The sequence below is a fragment of the Solanum pennellii genome, chromosome 10, assembly GCF_001406875.1.
Source record: "Solanum pennellii chromosome 10, SPENNV200".
In the NCBI taxonomy this organism is placed as follows: Eukaryota; Viridiplantae; Streptophyta; class Magnoliopsida; order Solanales; family Solanaceae; genus Solanum; species Solanum pennellii.
This window is the reverse complement of record NC_028646.1, coordinates 70505968-70529974: the sequence shown is the minus strand read 5'-3', so window position 1 is coordinate 70529974 and position 24007 is coordinate 70505968. Positions and strand designations below refer to the sequence as shown.

General features: G+C 29.1%; 1 long non-coding RNA gene across 1 annotated transcript; it reads left to right on the top strand.

Annotated features, from left to right (window-relative positions):
- Positions 1–8113: 8113 nt before the first annotated feature.
- Positions 8114–11772, top strand: LOC107032292. The gene is made up of 3 exons (XR_001458345.2): positions 8114–8336; positions 10328–10623; positions 11222–11772. It is a non-coding gene; the product is annotated as an uncharacterized LOC107032292 (long non-coding RNA).
- Positions 11773–24007: the final 12235 nt, after the last annotated feature.

Below are 24007 nucleotides of genomic sequence, written 5' to 3'. Positions count from 1 at the left end.
ATAAATGATTTCTAAACATTTAATAATGATTTAATTGATATTGTAGTGATGTTTTTAATCTAAATAACCTATGAACCCATGAATACGGATGAACCCTAGTTTTTGATTAAGCTGCGGGTTACTTGATATTGATCTAATGTTGATGAATTCTTATGTAGTAGTATGTGGGTTATTCGTTGATGTAATAATTGTAGTAAATTGATATCTAGATTGTATTAGATTGATAATTTACATTGATTTTACCTAGTTCATTGATTATTGTAGTTTTTATGTTGAATCGTTGGTTATGGCCTTGGGTAAGGGTCTTGTGTTATCGAATTCAGTAAGTTGACTTTGGATTGAAGTGTTGAGGATGATGTGGGGGTATGCTTCCCTATTTCCTTTAATTTGATGTTATTTATACTTCGATTCTATTGTGATTGGTATGGTCCACTTATGGTGGCGGTGTTATGTGTTTTACTTGAAATTGATGTGGTTTTGTCGGCGTTACTTTATGCAATATGATGATCTTAGCCTTGTCGACAACTACTTGAAGTAATATGACTATTTGTATAGTTTGATTATGTGAAGCATGACAATATTTATCTACATGTGAAGTCATATGTGTATTCTTCTATTCATGTTCTCTTAGGTGACCATGTTAGACTATGCCTTTGAGATTATGTGTATAGTGTTAGGGTTGAGTCTTGGTTATTTGTACTTAACTATATGAGCCTATGTTGATTACATTAATGATGTTATCATAGTATATAAGATGACTTGAAGATGTTAGGGTTTTTCTAGGTGCTTCTAGAATGACTTGCATTATGGGTTAAAAGTGAAGTATGTGTTGACTTGTCTTGGTTGACTTGTATCTCTAGCTTGATGTATATATGATTATGAATGTGTGATGTATTGATTTTTAGCATGTTATAAATACTAGTCTTGAATGTATGAATGACATGCGACCTTAATGAACATAAGAGAGTCTTTTATGGGGAAACCTTGACTTAGTGGTAAGGTTAAGATTTTTTAAAGTCGTAAGTCGTAATGGTATCCTTCAAAGTAAAGGAATGATAGACTTAAGGTTAATTGGCTGGAACTACATCATATTAATCCTTAGGAAAGTTATCATGAACTTCTTGTCGCCATTGTGAGGTAGCCCTAGTGGACCTTCTTTGGTAGGGTAAATGTTGTTGGGTTATGAACTTGTTATGGAACCCTTTTATGTGAACCTAATGTGTGAATTACTCTATGAGAAAGAAGGCTAGCACCGAGTGAGTATGGTAAGGGGAAGTAGTTCTAGCTAAAGAGTGAGACTAGATTACAAAGTATGCCCTTCATATTTCTTAACCATGTGCCTACATTGGATGTGTCTAAGTTCTATCCTTGGCAAGTAGAACAACCTCATCGGAGTAGGATAGAACTCCGGATTCCATGTCTTGCTATCATGGTCTATGTCAGTTATTGTCTATTCTCATCATATGGAATACCTATTAGCATTAGAGAAGTTTATGAGGTTTAGGTGGTGGTATGGGACGTTGTCTAGACATTGCACAATAGACTTTGAAGGTGTTACTTGGAGTTCCTAGGTCTTGTCAAAGACCAATACTTCAAGTCCTCTATGTGATGTATGAGTCTTAATGAACTAATGACTTAGGTTATTAAGTATGTAAATGAATAAGTACCTAATCCAAAGTGACTTAAGGATTCCTTAGCTAAAGTATGAAGAGGACACAAGAGGTGATCTCTTCATGTCTTATCTTTTGAAGTCTTGAGGATGAATCTAGTTGGGGAAGATGTTTGGTGTTGTGGACATGATCTAAGCATTATTTAGTCTTAATGACTACTTAGGTAATCTTGAAGAGGTTATTATGGACGTTATCTTCTTGATTTACTTGAGTAGGTCTTTTGATAGCCTTTGGAAAGAGAATGTCATATCATCTATGTATTGGTTTGTTAAGTGAGAATGATTCTAGTCTAGGGAGTCTATAGGATCTCTTAAGTGTGTGTGTAAGGTATTGTATGGGCGGTCGCTTCACAACTCACTCAAGTGAGACTTAGAGTCACCTTTGGTAGAAGAATCTTACCTTGATGTTTATGATGCTTTGTAAGTGTGTATTTGACTCATTATAAGTAATCTTAAGGGTCGTTTAGGCAAATCTAAAGAGAACATTTTACCTTAAAGTTACCCAGCTGCTTCCAAGGCCAATCAGTCAGAAATCCAGGAGTAGTAGCCATTAATTACTCTCTAATAATAATTACCTTAATGCATCACCAATTTATAGACTCAATGTTTGGTATATTAGGTGACTAACTTTTATTTCATTAATTAAAAAATATGAAAAGTAACTTTGTCTTCTATATTTAACAATTTTCTCAAACTTTCCTTTATTTTAATTATTAATTATATAGTAGTAATCAAAAATAAGTTACACTCCCTCTATTTTAAAATAAATTATGTTTTTATATTTTTATTTTATTTCATTTCAAAAGTAATGGTATTTCACAAAATTAACTTTTCTTCTTATTTTAGATAAGTGAAGTTATTTTTGTTGGTCAGATTTGTTAATCAACTAACTATAAATATTTATACTTCCGGCTCATTGTACTCTAACATGGGGAACTATATTCAGAATGTCTAGTTAATACTCCTCGCCATTTACATTTTTGGCCAACTATCTGTAACATTCCAACTATATCCTAACTCTATCTGTTATCTCTTATATTCAGATGAACAAATCAAAAATGATAAAAGATGTAAAGAAAAACAAAGAACTATTCGAGTCTACAATACCCATTGTGTCAACTTAAATAATTATATTTAATCCATTCAAGACTCGAGGTTGTACATTAGTTCGTTCCAACATAAAATTTATTAAACCATTAAAGAAGTAATCATACCTCAAACTTCAATAATTTTAACGAACTTTAAATGACAACAACGAATCATTCACACACATATGATCGATCGATTTTATTTTGTAAGAAATGTATGCAACAGAAGTGAAGAATTAAGTACAGAAAAATGAGAGAAAACCTCTCTATTTATAGCCAACAAAGGGTAAAGGTCACAACTCTTTGGAAAGAAGACAACCTTTCAGAAAGGTCACAACACTTTGGAAATTAAAGGTGCAACCTTTCAAATGGTCACAACCCTTTAGAAAGGACACAACCTTTCATAAAGGTCACAACCCTTAGGAATAGTCACAACCCTTCAGGAGAGTCACAACCCTTCATTTCCTATTCACACCTTTAAAACCCAACAATTCCCCACATGAATAGGAATAACTATTGTTAAAACATATGCATGAAAAATTGTGTGATTAGTAAGTAAGGATTGATTACATCTGGATAAGTGGGATTTTCCTTTGAACTATCCATAGTGAACATATATCCGATATGATCGGGCAATTGATAAATTTGATATCTTTGAACCATTGAGTTTTGGTGTATACCTAGACAACATAAGTCACACAATAAACCCTTCAACTGTTTTTGGTTCTCATTATTTTGTTCATTTCAGCCATGAACACGTCTTGGTTTATAAGTGCATAGAGAACTGGTATTATCGGATTCTCCTTGAAGTAGTTTACACTTCACACTTAGATAAGTGATTTCTAAATGTGTTATCCTGTAGATACACTATTTGATATACCTTGTATCAAACTTAGAAACCATTAAAAAGTCCTAATGTCTTTATCCTTGTTATTGAACATTGTCGTATCATGAGAATGGATCATAAAAAAATATTTTGATAATGTTGAACCGTCACCAGTGACTTTGTTTCATCTCCTTGAACCTTGATCTTGGGATCTCCAGTCTTCTAGGTAGAGTTATCACCAAAATGACTTGTCCTCGGTCATAGTATCATTCCCTTTGATAATCTATAAACTCCCTCTCTAGTTACTTATTTTGAAAGTGGATCTGACACATTATCCTTTTATTTTACATAGTCAATTATGATACTTTTCCACCAGAGAGTAGTTCTCTAAAACAATATTATGTCTACGTCATATATGACAAGACTTTCCGTTATATATCATGCTTCATGCCCTACCTATTGTAAATTAACTCTCACATTGTCTACATATTGGAGCTAAGGATTTGGATCAAAAATCTTTCAAGAAATTTTGGAGTAATTCAACTTCTTCACCGACTTATATAGAGTGATAAGCTCTGGTTTCATAGTAGAGGGAGCGATACATTTCTAGTTGGAAGATTTCCAAGAAATTGCTCCTCTACAAGGAGTAAATACATATCCACTTGTGATTTTTACTTCATTTGACCTGGTGATTCAATTTGCATCATTACATTCTTTTAATACTGTTGAATATTAGTTATAATGCAAAACAACAGTTTTAGTATGTTTAAAATACTCCAAAACTTTTTCATTGTCATCTGAGTTTGATAGATATTACTTGTGAACCGACTCAATTTACTAATAGCATATGCTATATCTGATCGTGTACACTTCAAAATATATATCATACTTCTCAATACGCTAGCATAATTCAAATGCGAGTCATTTTTGCCTTTATTCTGCTGAAGTACAAAGCTCACATTTACTAGAGTCTTGACAATATTGAAATTCAAATACTTGAACTTGTCAAGTACCTTTTCAATCACATCAGTAATTTCAATATCTTTCATATCAAAGTTACTTTCTAGCATATGCTTAATAGCATTCACGTCAGAATTGTCTCTTTTGATGATCAATATGTCATCAACATAAAACAAACAACGATCTTTTGATTTGGAGTGCCTTCAATGTAAAAATATTTATCACATTCGTTAATTTTGAATTCATTTACCATCATAGATTGGTCAAACTTCACATATCATTATTTAGGCGCTTGTTTTTAGTCTATAAGTGACTTAACAATTTGACAGACTTTCTTTTCTTTACAAGGAACCACAAATCCATCGGGTTATTCCATGTAAATTTCTTACTCCAATCATATTTTTTTTAAAAAAAATGTTTTCACGTCCTATTTGAAAAATTTAAAGGTCATATACCGCAACTAGCGCAATTAACATCTGAATTGACGTAATCCTAGTTAGTGGCTATTATGTGTCAAAATAATCAACACTTTCTTATTGTCTAAAGCCTATGATAACAAGTCTTGCTTTGTATTTGTCAATAGTTTCATCAAATTTCTTTTCCTTCTGAGATCCACTTTGATCCCAAAGGTTTATTTTCTTGAGGAAGATCAATCAACTCTCAAGTTCGATTGCTCAAGATTGAATCTATGTTACTAGCGACAACCTCTTTCAAAAAAAAAAAAATTCCACAATGGGCATAACTTCTTCGAATTTATGAGACTAATTTTCAAGAAGAAATGTTATAAAATTAAAGTCGAAGGAAGTAATTTGTCCATTGATATTTACTACGCCTCTGCATCTCTTTATTAAGTAGATTCTCCTTTGGTTCGTTACAAGGTTATTTAGACCCTTCACTTAACTATCCGAAGATTCGAACATATGAACCATAAATTGACATGCCTTACTATTTGTAGCATATCCAATGAACATACAATTGATAGTCTAAGGTCCTATTTTGACCCGTTTGGGAATAGTCTTCTCATTTCCATTTCTCATATGAAATAGACTGTATTGGAAATTGTTAAATCACTATCTTTCAAGAATTGTTTCTTGTATATACTTTAAAGTGAAATATGCAGTTCTCTATCAGGATACAACAAAGCGTGAACAAATAAAACTTTTTGTTGCTCCATTTTTTAAAAACAATTTTTTTTAACTTATTGCTCTTTTTACTAATAAATAAAACTTTAGTTCCTCTCTGTTTGAACGGACAAACTTTTTATTGTTCTCTTTTGCTATAATGATAGCATCCACACAAATTTTGTGGTAAAATTGAACTTATAATTATGACATTCAACATTTCTTTCAAAATTTGGTTTTTTCCTATCAACAATTTCATTAAATTTAGGTGAGTATATGCAGTAATTTGATGGATGCTTCCTTTTTTCAAATAAATATATTCAAAAGAAGATTCATATTATCCACTTCTACCACTTTTATTCATGACAATTTTTTATCCAACTGATTTTCAACTTTAGTTTGTAGTGTTTATATGTTTCCATTGCTTTATCCTTACCATTATAGCAAATAGACATAAGACTATGTAGTGCAATTATCAATAAAATTTGTGAAACACTTTTTTCCACCAAAAGATGATGTTCACTCCATATCACAAGTATCAATGTAAATCAATTCTAAAGGATTAAAATTTCTTTCCGCAAATTTATAAGTATTCTTAACATACTTAGATTCAACATATATTTGCTATTTTAGTTTATTTCACTAGAACTTAGGCCAAATTTTTAAGTTGATCAATTTTTGTAAGAATTTTATAATTTACATGTCCAAAGCATTTATGTTACAAACAATTTAATTCAAATAAGTAAGAACAAACAATAATAATGGGTTTGAAAAGACCTCCATGAGGTAACTTTTTTCTACAAATATTTTATTCTTTACTTTTTATAACTTTATCAAATACAGACACTGTTTTAGAGTTAGCACCTTGTCAGATGTTCTTTGCAAAAGGACCTCCCCATAACATTCAATTTGTTATAAAATTACCCATGACCATAGTATCTTCGGTTCAATAAGGACAATATGAACCAACTGTTTGTTTTACAACACAAACATAACATATCATTTTTCACCAATGTTCATGTCTATACAAATAGACATATCTTTTCATTAAAAATCACAATATATTAAGTGACACTTTTTCATCAAAGAATATAATTCTTTGAACGAGTAATATAATTTTGTGATTTTATACTAGTCATATCATATACTAGTAAAGAGAGACTCAATGACCACAATATCAAATATACTTCAAGAATTTTGTGGGTCTAACATAATATAAGTATGTCATGTCATTTAATTTCATGTCTTGTACTTTTAAATTTAAATTAGATAGTAAGTTTAATTTTGTCTTTATCACAAGTAAAGAGCCCCCCATATTTTAAATATGTTCTCAAAAATATTTTTCAAGTATTTGAAATTATTTTCACATATTTTTTTCCATGCTTTCAAATTATGCATCATTAAAATCTTACATTGGCAACACGAAACCTTCTTTTGGAGATTTAATCCATAGAAACACCCATTGCAGACACAAAAATCACTAATATTATGTTACTAATATGTTCTCAAAAATATTTTTCAAGTATTTGAAATTATTTCCAAATATTTTTTCCTTGCTTTCAAATTATGTATCATCAAAATCTTACATTGAAAACATGTAGCCTTCTTTTGGAGATTTAATCCATAGAGACACCCATTGCAGACACAAAAATCACTAATTTTATTTTACTAGTGTTTTTTCACTTTCTGTCACAACGAGACAGGCCACTTAGTATTTAGAATAATAACAATAAAGATTCAATCTTTATACAACTTTTCTCTAGTTTAACGATGATGTTTTTATATTCTTCTAATTGTAATCGAATGAACCTTGAATTTTGATGAACTTTTAATATTCTTCTAATTAGTTTCACATTCAGACATAGTAGTAAATCAAAAAAGTTTTAATCTTCAGAATCCTTAAATACAACATTGTTTCTGTCTAAAGAGGAAGATTTTATCTCTTTCAAATCATTTAGCCTTAATATTCTTGACGAAGATTATGTACTGTTCAAGTTAGAATATTTATTTAAACAAATTATTTAACAAATTGGTGAAGTTTCTATATTCTTCAAATCAATGCGCAGTGTTCTTATATTCTTCAAATCGAAGGAGTAAAAAAGTCAGAAAATTTTAGTGTCCAAAAGTCAAACACAATCAAATTTCACATGTAGTAAAAAACTACAAAAGTTTAATTTTCCTCCTCAAAACATACTACATATTACTAATAGTAAAAATATATTCTGAGACATCAAATAATGACCATCTATACTAACATCTATGAATAAATCTCATAACTTATAAAGGATAAAAAAAAAATCAAGGAAAATAAAGATAAAACTTCATTTTTACTCTCCACTGCCAAAAAAACACTATTTAGCCACAGTTATTTAGCCACGATCGAATAAATCGTAGCTAAATTAACAGAAAAATAAAATTTTCTCCACATATTAAGAATTCTGGCTAAAATATTTTGGCGAAATCATGCATATTCTCCCTCCCTTTTTTCCATTCCCCCATTAATTTCATAAAAAATATTTTTTTACCAAAAATAAAAATAAGAAAAGAATAGCAGCAGCACGTCTCCGCAGTCCTCTACTTAGCCCTAAAATATCAGAATCGACTGGTTCATCTTCTCCAAAAACAATTGCAGCAGCATGTCTCTTTAGCGAAAAATAATTTCTTTGCATCAGGTACGAATCTCGGTTGTTTTATCATTATTTTTTGTTATTTTCTTCAATTTTCTCGAGTGCGATTAAGGATGGCATACAAATTTCTATTACGATTTACTCTATTTTATCCACTTTGATGAGGTGAGTTATGAGAATGTTCTCATATATTTTGCAATTGTATGGATTTTTGTTAGTTTTTAGATTAGGAGACTTTCAGAGTTCTATGGATTATTTGTTTTAAAATCTGTGATTTTTGTATGGATTGTTTTGGTATGGATTGTTTTTACCTGGAATGAAGGTTGGTCTATTTTTCAAGTATTCATTGTTGTATGGAGCAAGGTCTCTTTTTTGTAGGGGTCTCGGTGGTCTTCTGGACTACTGAACTAGATTCTCTACTTTCTTTTGTTTTCATTGTTTTTCTTTTTTCAGTTTGTTGTGTTAGTGAAATTGGTAATTGCAAGTGTTATGACTTATCTGTTTTCTCGTAACTACTTGCTAACATCAGTAATTACTCTTATATAGTAATGTGGATATCAAATCAAGTAAATACAAGCTTTTTATGGTTGTTATTGTATATCTTTGCAATTTGTGGGGCAGTCTTGTGTTGTATAAGCTTGTGACTCATTTAGTTGTATCTCACTACCATAATTATGATCTTTGGTGTATGTGTTAACCAATCTGTGTTATCAAAACCAGAAATTACTGATTGTAATAAATTATTCAGAAACACGAAGTAAGGGAAATTTATAGAATCAGTAAGCAAGATGAACAGAAATTTATTTCACAAAATACTTAAAACGAACGTACTAGAATCTGAAACAATCTTGTAATTTGGAAGAAGATCAAGTCCACTGAACTCACAGTATCCCCTTAAGGAAATTATTCCCCTCTAGTATCCGAGGTTTGATTTGGAATATAACCTCCCAGGGTAAAATGATCTTAATCAGCAGAGTGTAGATTCCAAAAACTCTACTGTCAGCGAATCAATCCACAGCAGGAAAGTACACGAAGAAAAATGTGTTTAGAAGAAGAAGGAAGATCAGAAAATTCGTTGAAAAATATTCTGAAGACTGAGTGGTATTTATAGGCAAGAAGAATTAACACGACCATTAATGAAAGTTTGCAACCTTTCAAATGGTAATTGACTGTTCCTGAATGTTGCAACCTTTCAGAACAGTCATGGAGGGAAATTTAAATAAAACGGAAAATAAAACAGGTCACGCGCGCGAATCCGAGTCGGGTCGGGTTAACTAAAAAGTTGAAAACATTTCGGTTAAATTCTGTTATCAACTAATTAATTGAAAATATTTTTTGGCCATTTAATTAATTAAATAAATAATTAAAACAAATTTTGTCCAAAAAATAATCTCTCGATCATTTGCCGAAGCCGAAGCGAGTGACGACGACGACGGCGCGAGGAGGGTCCCTCTTTCCAACCCTTTTAACAATTAATAGGAGTTTTTTATGTATTTAAACACTCCTATTTTCTTTTCCATTACCGATGAGGGACAATTGCCTTTTCATTAAAGCATAAGAGAACTTTTCAAGTTCTTAACTTTTCAAATTCCTCTCCTTCCCTCTATTTTCCGTTAATTCTTGCTACATACCCAACAGTATGAGGTGGGCATAGCTACATGTTAGTAATGTCTCTCTTAGTTGGTTCCGTTAGCCTTGAAATAACGCTTATTTTTTGGTCAAATTCGAATGAAATTGTTGTCACATATTGAGCAGAAGTACTGCAACTCTTCTTTTTTTTTATGGGGCGGGGGGGATTTGAGTGAAGTTGTTGTTACATTTTGAGAAAAATTGTTGCATCTCTTTGAGCAAATTGTTTCTGCATTTGGGCTCAAACTATGTCTGCATTTTGACATGTTTGTTACTGCAATCTATCGCTAATACTTTTAAATAGCTATTACGCTTCACAAATTGTTATTGTAATCTATCTCTACTTTAACATACAAGTATTGCTACTTTGCGTCTATATATTTGAAACCAATGTTTAATTGGTGCAGACACAAAGTTCACAAAATACGAAGAATAGAACAAAATTTAAAGTCTCGCATGCCGGTGGTAGCAAAAGTAATGCAAGGAGAGGTCGTCCAATTGTAGGCTTCTTTACCTTGAAGTTTATTTGAGAATCACACTATTATACAAAATAAAATGTGGTTCTAGTTACTTATTTTTATCTTTACTTGATTAATGAGAGGAGCAAAAATTGGGAAGGCCTACGTGCCGAAGTGAAGTTGTATTGTCAACTTTACAGAAAAAGAATGGTAATTATGTGAATGAAGAAGGAAAGATTTTAGATGTAAGTTTCAAATACTCGTCTATTTTTGTTACAGACTTGGACTAAAACTATTTGATAGTTTCATTTTATATTTTATTAGATGTCTAAATTTATGGTATAGCAACATGTTACTGAATCTTAGCAGTACCATGTAAGTATAGAAATTTTTTTGCCTTAATTATCTGCATCTTTTTAGTACACAATAGTTCTTTTTCATTGCTCATTCCACTTTTGAAGTGTGACACCAACATATGCTTATTGCTACACCTAATATCACTATGTGGGATCAATATATGATCGATTGACAACCTTTTGAGTCCTCCAATTTCCTTTGGTATATATGTAGAAAATAATAGTAGGAAAACCTAAACACAAATAAGTCCAACTCCTATTTAGATATGCTAAACACAATAGTTTCCTGGAAAATTTGTCATATAGAATCATCCAGACCCATTGCCATCCACCCCTTAATAAATTTCACCACTTAAATGTTTTTATTAGTCCTAATAAGTGCAAGACAGAGATCCTTTAATTTTGCAATACTTGCTTATGAGTTGATTAACAATTCATTAAAAACAATGTTGGTATGTCTCTCTCATGTCTTTTATTTTATTTGTAGGATAAAATATCGGAGCATCTACTTGAAGATCAAGAACAAGGTGCTACATTAGGTGTTCCGTTGAAGATATTGGCTCATCCAATGATGCCATTGGAAAAGTGTATGGAGCTGAACATTCTGGTCGTGTGCGTGGTATAGGTGGTAATATTTGTTTTTCTGTTGTTTTTGGGATGCCTAGACATTCAATTAGACATGAAAATGTCGATAGTCTCGGTAATACGCCTCATCAACGTGTTGAAGAGCTACAGAAACATGTGAAAACTTTGGAAGAGAAACTGACTGGATATGAAGAGACTAAGGAAAAGCTTGAGGAATCCAAGAAACGACTTGCAAAAAATGAGAATCACTTGGAAACTCTTCATAGATTTTTACAAGTCGAATTTGGTAATGAATTGCCTAGTTTCAATATAGATTCTCCTTAGTTTATATTGTTGCTTCAACCTTTTGCATTTTGATTACACCAGCAGTACTTTTGCTATCTTTATTGATGAAACTCACATTTGTTTTGATATTTATGATGAATAGATAATTAAAGTAATTTTTGTGTATTTATCAGTGTATTTGTAATAGTTCATTATATTGCATCTTTAAAAAAAAATATTATACACATTTGCCACGGTTCAACCGTGGCTAATCTTATTTGAAAAACATGCAAGCTACCTACATTTTATTAGCCACGATTTCGACATGGCTAATTAGAAATTATAAGCATAATTTATTTTTCAGGCAAACAACTTTACCTACGAACAAAGCGTGGCTAAATAATTGTTACCACGGGGGTGAAAACCGTGGAAAAATTACTCGCGATGCCTGTTATAGGCACGCTACGAACCGTGGCCAACAGACTGTGGCCAAAGTGTATTAGCCACGGTTTACGTACCATTTAGCCACAGTTTTGAGTGCGGTTAATGCGCGTGTTTTTTGTAGTGCTCATTGAATCATATTCTATTTGTCATCAATGATTCCATGCAAGTCATTTCTCTTGTTATTTTTTTTTCCTTTCATCATTTCCATTATATTGCTATGTTCTTCAAGAAGACATTTAGTTTCAACAAGAAACTAAACCCATGTTCAAATATTGCTAGGAGACAACATCTGTTCATTTACTTCTTCTCATAGTTATATAAAACTAAGAATGTAGGAAAAATAATTAAAGTGCTCATATTAGCCTTTATGCACAATTTCTCATAGAAAAGAAAATTGTGCAAATGCTCGAATGCACTTGGGAAGAAAATAAAAAAAATTATACTAATCCAAGGAAAACTTACCACAGAAAATATACTCGATCATATTAAAGTAGAATAATTCATCCCATATCTCTTTTATCATATGATAAAATAATTCTCTTTTTCTTCTTTTATTTTCTCCACAGAAAATAGAAGTAATTTTGTCTCCACAGAAGATACCACTAAGGTTAAATTTCTTAAGCTTGTTATCTCTTGTATTTAGATTAACAAACTAGAAATAATAAAAGATGAAAAGAAAAATAAATAACTATCCGAGTCCACATAATTCACTATGTGTCCTTAAGAAATTTAATCCCCTCAAGTACTCGAGATTACAGATTAATTCCTCCTAAGATAAAACGGATTAATCATTAAAGATGTAGCGGTACCTCAGACTTTAATAATTTAAACGAACTCAAAATGAAAACAACGAATCACACACACAGACACAATCGATCGATTTAGTTTTATAAGAAATATATGCAAGAGAAGGGAAGAATTAAGTGCATAAAAATGAGAGAAAACCTCTTTATTATAACCAACAAAGGGTAAAGGTCACAACTCTTTGGAAAGAAGACAAAATTTCAGAAAGGTCACAACACTTTGAAAAAGTCTCAAACCTTTCAAACGGTCACAACCCTTTAGAAAGGACACAACCTTTCATAAAAAGGTCATAACCTTTAGGCATAGTCACAACCCTTTAGGAGAGTCATAACCCTTCATTTCGTATTCACGCCTTTAAAACCCAACACTATCCTCCTTTATTATTTATTTTCTTTTGTTGAAATCTTCTTGCATTTATCTTATTCCGTGCATGATTGTAAATCATATAATAATAAATTAGATGATCAAAAACTTATACTAAAAATATAATATTATTATATGGAAGCTAATATAAAAGAAAAATATTAAAATTTATAAGAGAATAAATCTCCCCATAAACTAAATTATTAAACGTCTACATTATGGATGTTATTGTCTTTTCTTTTAGAAAAATAAACTTCAAATAAGGTAAGAAAACCAGGACGAAACACTAATAAATCTCCCCCTTTTGCTGGATTTTCTTGACAAACCTTGATCTTCCTTCTCATATGCTTTATAATCTTCTTCTTCACAACTCTAACAGATCTCCCCATTTTGCTGGATTTTCTTGACAAACCTTAATCCATCTGCTTCATATGCGTGATAATCTTGTTCTTCACAATTTTTTCATGTATTATTGTTGCTTATCATGATTCAAAAATTGATATGAGTTAAAGATGGAGTCATGTGTTAAAAGTTATTAGCAGGGTTGAAAGTGGTGCTCATGCATTAAAAATAATATACATGAGTTGAAAGAGGGGTTCATGTGTTTAAATAAGATGAATGACTTAAAAGTGGAGCTCATGCGTTAAAAGTAGAGATACATGAGTTAATTAAAAGTGGAATACGAACATTAAAATTTAAAGGGGTTGAAAGTTGGAGCTCATACTCTAAAATATGAGTTGAAAATTGATTTTGTTTTCAAGGATGAAGCAACTGGATATTGTTGAAAATACAATTTGAAAATTTTCTCCATATTTAGTATCACAAAAAATTTCATTATCATCACGTTGATTGCATATTTATTTGAAACCACTTGAACATGTCTTCAATCTTGTTCAACCATTTGATCATTGAACCATATCTCTGATACCACTTGTTGGGTTCAAAAGTGATTAGGGCATCATACGAAAGTTTACAATTGCAAATAATATGAAAATAAATTAGATAAAAAAAACATATACAAAAAACATAATGTTATTATATGAAAATTAATATAAAAATAATAATAAAACTGATGAAAGAATAAATCTCTCCATAAAAACTAAACTCTTAAACAACTATATTGCGGATGTTATTGTCTGTTCTTTTAGAAAAAAATTATACATTAAATAAGATAAGAAAATTATGGCAAAATCCTAACATGAATTAGGTATTTAACCTATTTAGGATGGACTAAAATTGAATAAATATACATTATTCATTTAAAAAAAGATAGTTTAATGGGTAACAAAAGTTTATTCACAAAAGAAAGAAAAACTAATTAAGTTTTTTTGGAGGTCTAGGGTTCAAGTCTTGGTAAGGAGAAAATTCTGTTGGGAGCGCCACCCCCGAATGGGCCCTGCAGTACGAGATTCGGATTTAGTCAGAGCTTCAATGTAGGCTCCGAACACCGGGTGAGAAAAAAAGGTATGGGAAAGGAGGTTAGGATGGGGCAAGGGAAATAATTTGATTTTTTCTGAAAAAAAGAAATTATAAATTTTTTTTGGGGATTGAAACTGATAGGGACTGATAAAAAATTTTAAAATTTTATTTATTTATTTTTTAAAAAATATATTATTTAATTGATTTTTCCAAAAGAATTAATTGACATGAAATTTTTATTTAAAACTAAATTTTCAAAAATAAAAGAAAATATTATTTAAATTATTAAATAATTAAATAAGATACCAAATTAGCTCGTTAAATGTTATTTTTATCTTTAAATTATTTAAAGATATCATCTAAATTAGTAGCCCATACGTCTCTCATTAATTTCAAATTGTTTAGATTGAAATAAAAAATTGAAAGAAACTGGAATAGTGTACATATGAGTTATTTATTGAAAGTGGATATGTACTAATTTAAACGATATTTGTAAATAATGTTAATTGTATAATTAAATAAAGGGCAACTTTCACATATAGCAAACATAAAATTGATATTTGTATGTTATAGCAAAGTTTGCATAACTGCACTCCATAGCAAACATAGAAATGTATAATTCGCTATACGTATACAATTGAAACGATTTTTATAAAATGAAGTGTATAAAACAAGAAAGAGAAAGAGACTTGGGCAGAGAATTGTATAAAACGAAGTGTGTAAAACGAAGTGTGTAAAACGAATGTATAATTATAAGTGTATAGAACGATTATATACAATTTGAATTTGTAAAAGATGAGAAAGAGAAAAAGGCAAAAGAGACTTGGGCAGGGAATATACAATTGAATTGAATTGTATAAAACGATATGCAGAGAAATTATTTACAATTTGAATTTGTATAAATCGAGAAAGAGAGAAAGGCAAAAGAGACTGGTAGGGGAGTATTCTTATTGTATAATTATAAGTGTATAAGACGAAAATATATGTATTTACATGTGTATATATAATTTTCTCTCGCTTTATACAAACAAAAATGCAATTTATACATTTCGTTTCTGTTTGTATAAGTGAGAGAGGTGATGATGGCGAGCGAGATTAGAGAGAGTGGTGAGCGAGATATGCGAGAGAGGAGAGAGGGAAACAAGAATAGCATATTTATCATATTACTTCACATAACAAGCTTTAATAGTCTCATTCACAATAAACTAGTAACTTTACGTTCATACAATTCAAATAAACACCGCCACCAAGAAGGTGGATCATACCACTCAAGAGCATTTCAAAATTGAAACTAAACAAGATAACCAACTTACCCTTTAAACCAAGATTTCATCACCTATAACCTTTTTCTCAATATTTCATCATAATAAAGCCCTCTGGGCAGTACCTAAACAACCATAACAACAATAAGAAACCAAAGCTCAAAGACTACCAAATCATGCTCATTTAACCCATTTCTTAGGCCAACATTAGATGAAAAACTTTAACATGATTTTATTGAAGTTTTAACCTTAAAATCATCAACTGACATTAGAAATACCATTATTAATTCATTACAAACGTTTTCATGCAAGACCCATATTTAGATTTGAAGATAGAAGAAACTAGGGTTGAGAACTCATTTTGAAAATTCATTAGAAGGAACTCCTTGAATGGAAGAGAGTTGAAGGATGGAAACTATACCTCCCATTTAAGAAATACCAAAGTTTTTTATGGATAAACTACCACCAACATCCCTCCTACAACTTCTTGACTTCTAGGTTCCATGGAGACTTGAGAGAGAATTCTAAGAGAGAGGGGTTTTGGGTTAAGGAAGAGGGGTCTAAAATGAGGTCTTAGGGTTTAGAACACTTTTATATACCTAATAAACCCTAAATATGACGTCTGAGGGTCATAAAAGACTTGGGGGGAATTTACCAAACACCCCAATCCAAGGCAGCAAACTTACAGCATTTGGAAGTGGCCAATCGACGACCCAAGCTACTGGGCGTCGATGAGTCGACGGCCCATGCTGCTGGTCATCGATGGCATAAATGTCTTGTTCAAGGGAGGTATGTACCTCCCACCAAGTATGGAATGACGGCCTTAGTCGATGGGGCATCGATGGGCCTACGCCCAGTAGACTGCTCCGTCGATTGGGCAGTGTTCTTGGCAGTTTTGTCCAAGTCTTGGGCCCTTCATCTAGGTCCCCGTTGTGGGTCCCAGGTGGGGTCGTTCCCAGATGTTAAACCCCTAAACAAAATCTTATAGGTATTAGGAACATATCATGCAAGTTTCAAGCAAAACGAACACATAAAACTCACTCAAACACCTCAAGACACACAAGCGCTATCTAAGGCACACCTTCCGAACGCCATGGACGTTCTTGGACGTTTGACCTCCAAACTTAACCAAACTTCACACACTGACTAAGAACACTAAAGTAACTCATTTTAACTTAAAATTAACTCAATAAAAACTCACGGGGCTCTAGTTCACCTTATTTCGTTTTGGGGCGTTACAAAACCAAACCTAGGAACTATAATATCAAGGTACTCAAGTGCAATGCATCAACAAGGTCCCATACCCTTGCCCATACTAGTACACCTAACAAGTGATACTAGTTAAGGAATACATAATATAGTTCACATACATTTACCTTACATGCATAGTAGTAGACATTTAGTGAATATAAGAACTACCTTTCATTAGACAGCATGACCCTTTACTACATTGTAGGCAAGCATAATGTGTGAGTGTGTGTGTACATTCATCAAAATGATAACATAATGTCTATCAATCAACACATTGAGGCAGCCACGCTCTTAAGACCACAATGCACAACCAAGCATAGACCACATAACACAATTTAGCATAGGAGTCAAGCTAACTTCATATTACACTTTAAGACTCCAAATGTTAGCTATTCATACATTCACATAGGGGTAAATGGGTAGGGGTCATCAATCATTAACATTTCATTAATGGAAGAACCTACACATGATCTTAACATAACCATTTACATGCTTATAACGCTAGCTACACAACCTAGATTCACAACTAGAATAGAAGACTAGGCACAAGTTACACATAGTGTGATCATCATAAACACACACTCATATATTCATCAATTTTCCTTCAAGGCCATAGTCAACATATATATATATATATATATATATATATATATATATATATATATATATATATATATATATATATATATATATATATATATATATATATATATATATATATATATATATATATATATATATATATATATATATATATATATATATATATATATATATATATATATATATATATATATATATATATATATATATATATATATATATATATATATATATATATATATATATATATATATATATATATATATATATATATATATATATATATATATATATATATATATATATATATATATATATATATATATATATATATATATATATATATATATATATATATATATATATATATATATATATATATATATATATATATATATATATATATATATATATATATATATATATATATATATATATATATATATATATATATATATATATATATATATATATATATATATATATATATATATATATATATATATATATATATATATATATATATATATATATATATATATATATATATATATATATATATATATATATATATATATATATATATATATATATATATATATATATATATATATATATATATATATATATATATATATATATATATATATATATATATATATATATATATATATATATATATATATATATATATATATATATATATATATATATATATATATATATATATATATATATATATATATATATATATATATATATATATATATATATATATATATATATATATATATATATATATATATATATATATATATATATATATATATATATATATATATATATATATATATATATATATATATATATATATATATATATATATATATATATATATATATATATATATATATATATATATATATATATATATATATATATATATATATATATATATATATATATATATATATATATATATATATATATATATATATATATATATATATATATATATATATATATATATATATATATATATATATATATATATATATATATATATATATATATATATATATATATATATATATATATATATATATATATATATATATATATATATATATATATATATATATATATATATATATATATATATATATATATATATATATATATATATATATATATATATATATATATATATATATATATATATATATATATATATATATATATATATATATATATATATATATATATATATATATATATATATATATATATATATATATATATATATATATATATATATATATATATATATATATATATATATATATATATATATATATATATATATATATATATATATATATATATATATATATATATATATATATATATATATATATATATATATATATATATATATATATATATATATATATATATATATATATATATATATATATATATATATATATATATATATATATATATATATATATATATATATATATATATATATATATATATATATATATATATATATATATATATATATATATATATATATATATATATATATATATATATATATATATATATATATATATATATATATATATATATATATATATATATATATATATATATATATATATATATATATATATATATATATATATATATATATATATATATATATATATATATATATATATATATATATATATATATATATATATATATATATATATATATATATATATATATATATATATATATATATATATATATATATATATATATATATATATATATATATATATATATATATATATATATATATATATATATATATATATATATATATATATATATATATATATATATATATATATATATATATATATATATATATATATATATATATATATATATATATATATATATATATATATATATATATATATATATATATATATATATATATATATATATATATATATATATATATATATATATATATATATATATATATATATATATATATATATATATATATATATATATATATATATATATATATATATATATATATATATATATATATATATATATATATATATATATATATATATATATATATATATATATATATATATATATATATATATATATATATATATATATATATATATATATATATATATATATATATATATATATATATATATATATATATATATATATATATATATATATATATATATATATATATATATATATATATATATATATATATATATATATATATATATATATATATATATATATATATATATATATATATATATATATATATATATATATATATATATATATATATATATATATATATATATATATATATATATATATATATATATATATATATATATATATATATATATATATATATATATATATATATATATATATATATATATATATATAATGACAATAAAATAAACACTTCCACCATAAGTGGACCATACCATACAATTCCATACAAGGCTTTATCAACTACAATAATATAGAAAAGTAGAGGAGAAGAGTAGACTTTACCAATTCATAAACCTTTTGATCAACATTGATAATTACACCTTTTTAATCAACAATATGTGTATAGGACAGTAGCTAAATGTACTTTAACCATGAAATAAACCATTTACAAGTCGTTACAAGATCATACTACAACTTAATACGGTACATCACATATATACTAAAAAGTCGAGAGTTATAGATCATCAACCAATTTCCCTAGTCTTGATCATCTTTCATATTTTTGTGAATAATATAGATTTAGGTCAGTATCTAAAAATATAGAACATCATAGCTAATCATGCTTCATCTACCCTAGAATATACATCACATCATATACATCACCATAGCAAGTCATAGAGAATAACCTAAAGAATCCTTACCAATTCAACTGTTTTCTATTCATATTGGATCAATTATACCTATTTATCATCACATCACACATGTAGGCAGCATCTAAGACAATTCACCATAATCGAGTCACATAACAACCATCCTAACGTCAAGATCACAAGTTACTACATGATAGACTAGCCTTATCCAAAACCTTCAAACTTGACCCTCATGGATAATTCCTCAACAATTAATCATCAATCCACATACTATACAGTAGGTATACACATATTAACACAATTCAATATACATGAGATCAAGATCATAAAGTCATACATAGGTTAAATCGAGTTTGTGAGAGAGCATGGGTTAATCATGCAATTGTATTAAACATTACGTCCAAATCAGTAGATAATCATCAATACATTAATAATATTTTTTTGAAATCAATTTGAGAAAGAACCCATGGCTAAATTGAAGAAGAAGAGATTTGATCATGGAACTTCTCTGAAAACTTTGAAGAGGACTTTCTAGATGAAAGAATAACTAGAGATGAAGGATCACCATACCTTTATTATATGAAGTATCACAAAAAAAAATTGGTAAATAACCCATGGAAATCCCATCTACAAGCTGACCTTGAACTTCACCTTTAATGGAGGTTTCTAGAGAGGATATTTTGGGAGAGGGAGGTTTTGATTTTGAATTGAGGATTGGGTATGGGCTATTCAGGTTTTAACCAACCTAATATACCAAAAAATAGGTAAATAAACTGCCTAGGATCAGGTTAGCACGTGGGGTGAATTTCCCATTAACCCCGTAATTAGGCAGCATGCATGGCAGTAACTGAAGCCTTCATCGATGCCACATTGGCCAATCGATGGACCGTCTATGGCTTCTGTCTTTTGGGTCTTAGGATATTCTTTTGCTGAGACTTCCCCAGGATAAGTTTCCATTGACTCCTCCCCATCGACGGGGCGTAATTCAACTGACGATGTGTCGTTTGGCTCAGTCGATTGACACTGCCAAGAAAGTGTCTCGACAGCCTTTAGAACCTTCTTAAGGGCCTCTTGCGGGGCCCTTGGGAAGTCTTACTCGGACGTTTCAAATGTTAATATACACCTGAACAGGTTAAATAATTTCCATACAAGTTTCACCCAAGATGAACACATAAAACACATCCAAATATGCAAGGCACAATCAAGACTCACGTGAACGTCTCAAGAGCTAACTTTCGAACGTCTTGGATGTCCTTGGACGTTTGACCTCTATACTTCATGAAACTCAAAAAACTGAATGTAAACATCATTTTTACTCATATAAGGACCTCATAAGCTCATGAAACACACATAATCACATAAAAACACATAAGGCCCCTTAGGTGACTAGTCTTCGAAACTCTTGGTCGTCCCTTGATGTTTGACTTCCAAATGACTTCAAATCATCTGTACATACTTTAAAACACTTAATTAACATGTTAAAAATATTATAGACACATGTGAGTCTATAGACACCCTAACTCATTTTGGGGATCTCACACCTACCATCTCAAGCTATCATGAGATCCACCATCTCAAGCTTATCATACCTTGGTCTTATCTCACCAAGTCTATTCCACAGGAAGTTATCATACAATACATCTTAAAGATACTCTAGTTCATCATGTCTTTATTAATTTTAGGTTCTTAGGTCAACCTAGCATCTATCTATGTGATAGAACTTGTTTCCCCTAGCTTGTTCATGTCTAAGTATAAAAGAAAATGAACACATCATCATAATTCCTTCATAATGAATTCACCCCCAAAGACCTAGAATCAATGGCATACAAGACCTACAATCAATTACTTCCCCCACTTCATCATGATCCGTGTTTAGTCATAAGTTAATTCATTCAAGTTGATTATTAGAAGGTTAGTATAGGCATACATGATCAGATAGGTTAAATTCCAGCTTTACAAGTCAAGACCATCTTGGATCAATTAGTCCTTTTTAAATTCATATGTAGGTGAATTCAATCATGATCAAATAGTATACAATACAATTGAATTATGAAGATCAACTTAGAACCTTTATCTTGGCTCTAATGGCCTAAAATCACCATGATCACCTTTAACATCAAATACCAAAATTCACAATGAAACATCATTAAAACATCACATAATCATCATTTGTACATCAAGTCTTACCCACAATATAATCACAACCCTCTCTAGATTGGGGTTCTTTTGTTTACAGTAGTGGAAAACTAGGGGGACTCCATGAATGGAAGAATCCATGGATAAATAAGCTTCACATACCTTAGATTAGAGCCTTAATCTCATCTTGAATCCTTGGTGAATTTCTTCCTAACAGCAGCTCCCAATATCTCTTCTTCTTCTATTGTGTTCTTGAGAGAGTTTTAGAGAGGGAGAGGTTTGATCTTTGAGTCTAATGTATAAATGGGTTTCTTACTATTTAAATACTCTTAAAATAAGTAAAACCACCTAATTTAACCGCCCATTCATTTATTTGGAAGTGGGGCAAATCTCTCATTCACCTCTTATGTTGGCAGCGTGATGCAGTAAAGTTGTAGGTGCAACCGACGCCTACAGTCGATGGACTGTCAATGGAACAACGGCGCCACACTTCAGAGAGTCCCATTTTAGGGTCTCAACTCCCACATATAAGTGTGGAGTGACATGCCCAATCGACGGGACATAGCTCGAGTGAAGGGGCGTTGATTGTATGTCGTCCTTTGATACTGCCAAGGAAGTACACCATCTACGTTTTGGGTCCTCTTCAAGGACGCCTTAGGTAGTCCTTGGGGAGTTGTGCCGGTACATTTCCATCCTATATACGTCCTTCTAGAAGTTAGGAACCTTCCCTATCAATTTGAGATCCAAACACTACTAAAAACTTTACGAAACATACTAAGGCATGTAAGCACGTCTTAAGGCTAACCTTTCGAACATCGTGGACGTTCTTGGACGTTTAACCTCCAAACTCCATATATTGCTTCTAAACACTAAAATTAGTCATTTTAAGACCTTATAAGCTCATGACACATATGATAGGCCATATTTGAACCTAAATCATTTTGGATCCTTACAATAACCCCTACTTGGGAAACATTCGTTCTCGAATGAAACCTTAGTAAACACTTCTTAAAGGACCAACTCTAGACTAGCAGCCCATCGTACATGAATTATACCTGAATTCACATACCTAAATCAAGAAAACAATTCAATTCCAAGCCAAACATAACTACACATAACCATATAAAGACCTCATGAAACGACTCCTTATCCCCCACTTGTGAATAAGTTATACAAGTCTTTCTAACATCAATTCCTCATCATTAGGAAAACAGTAAA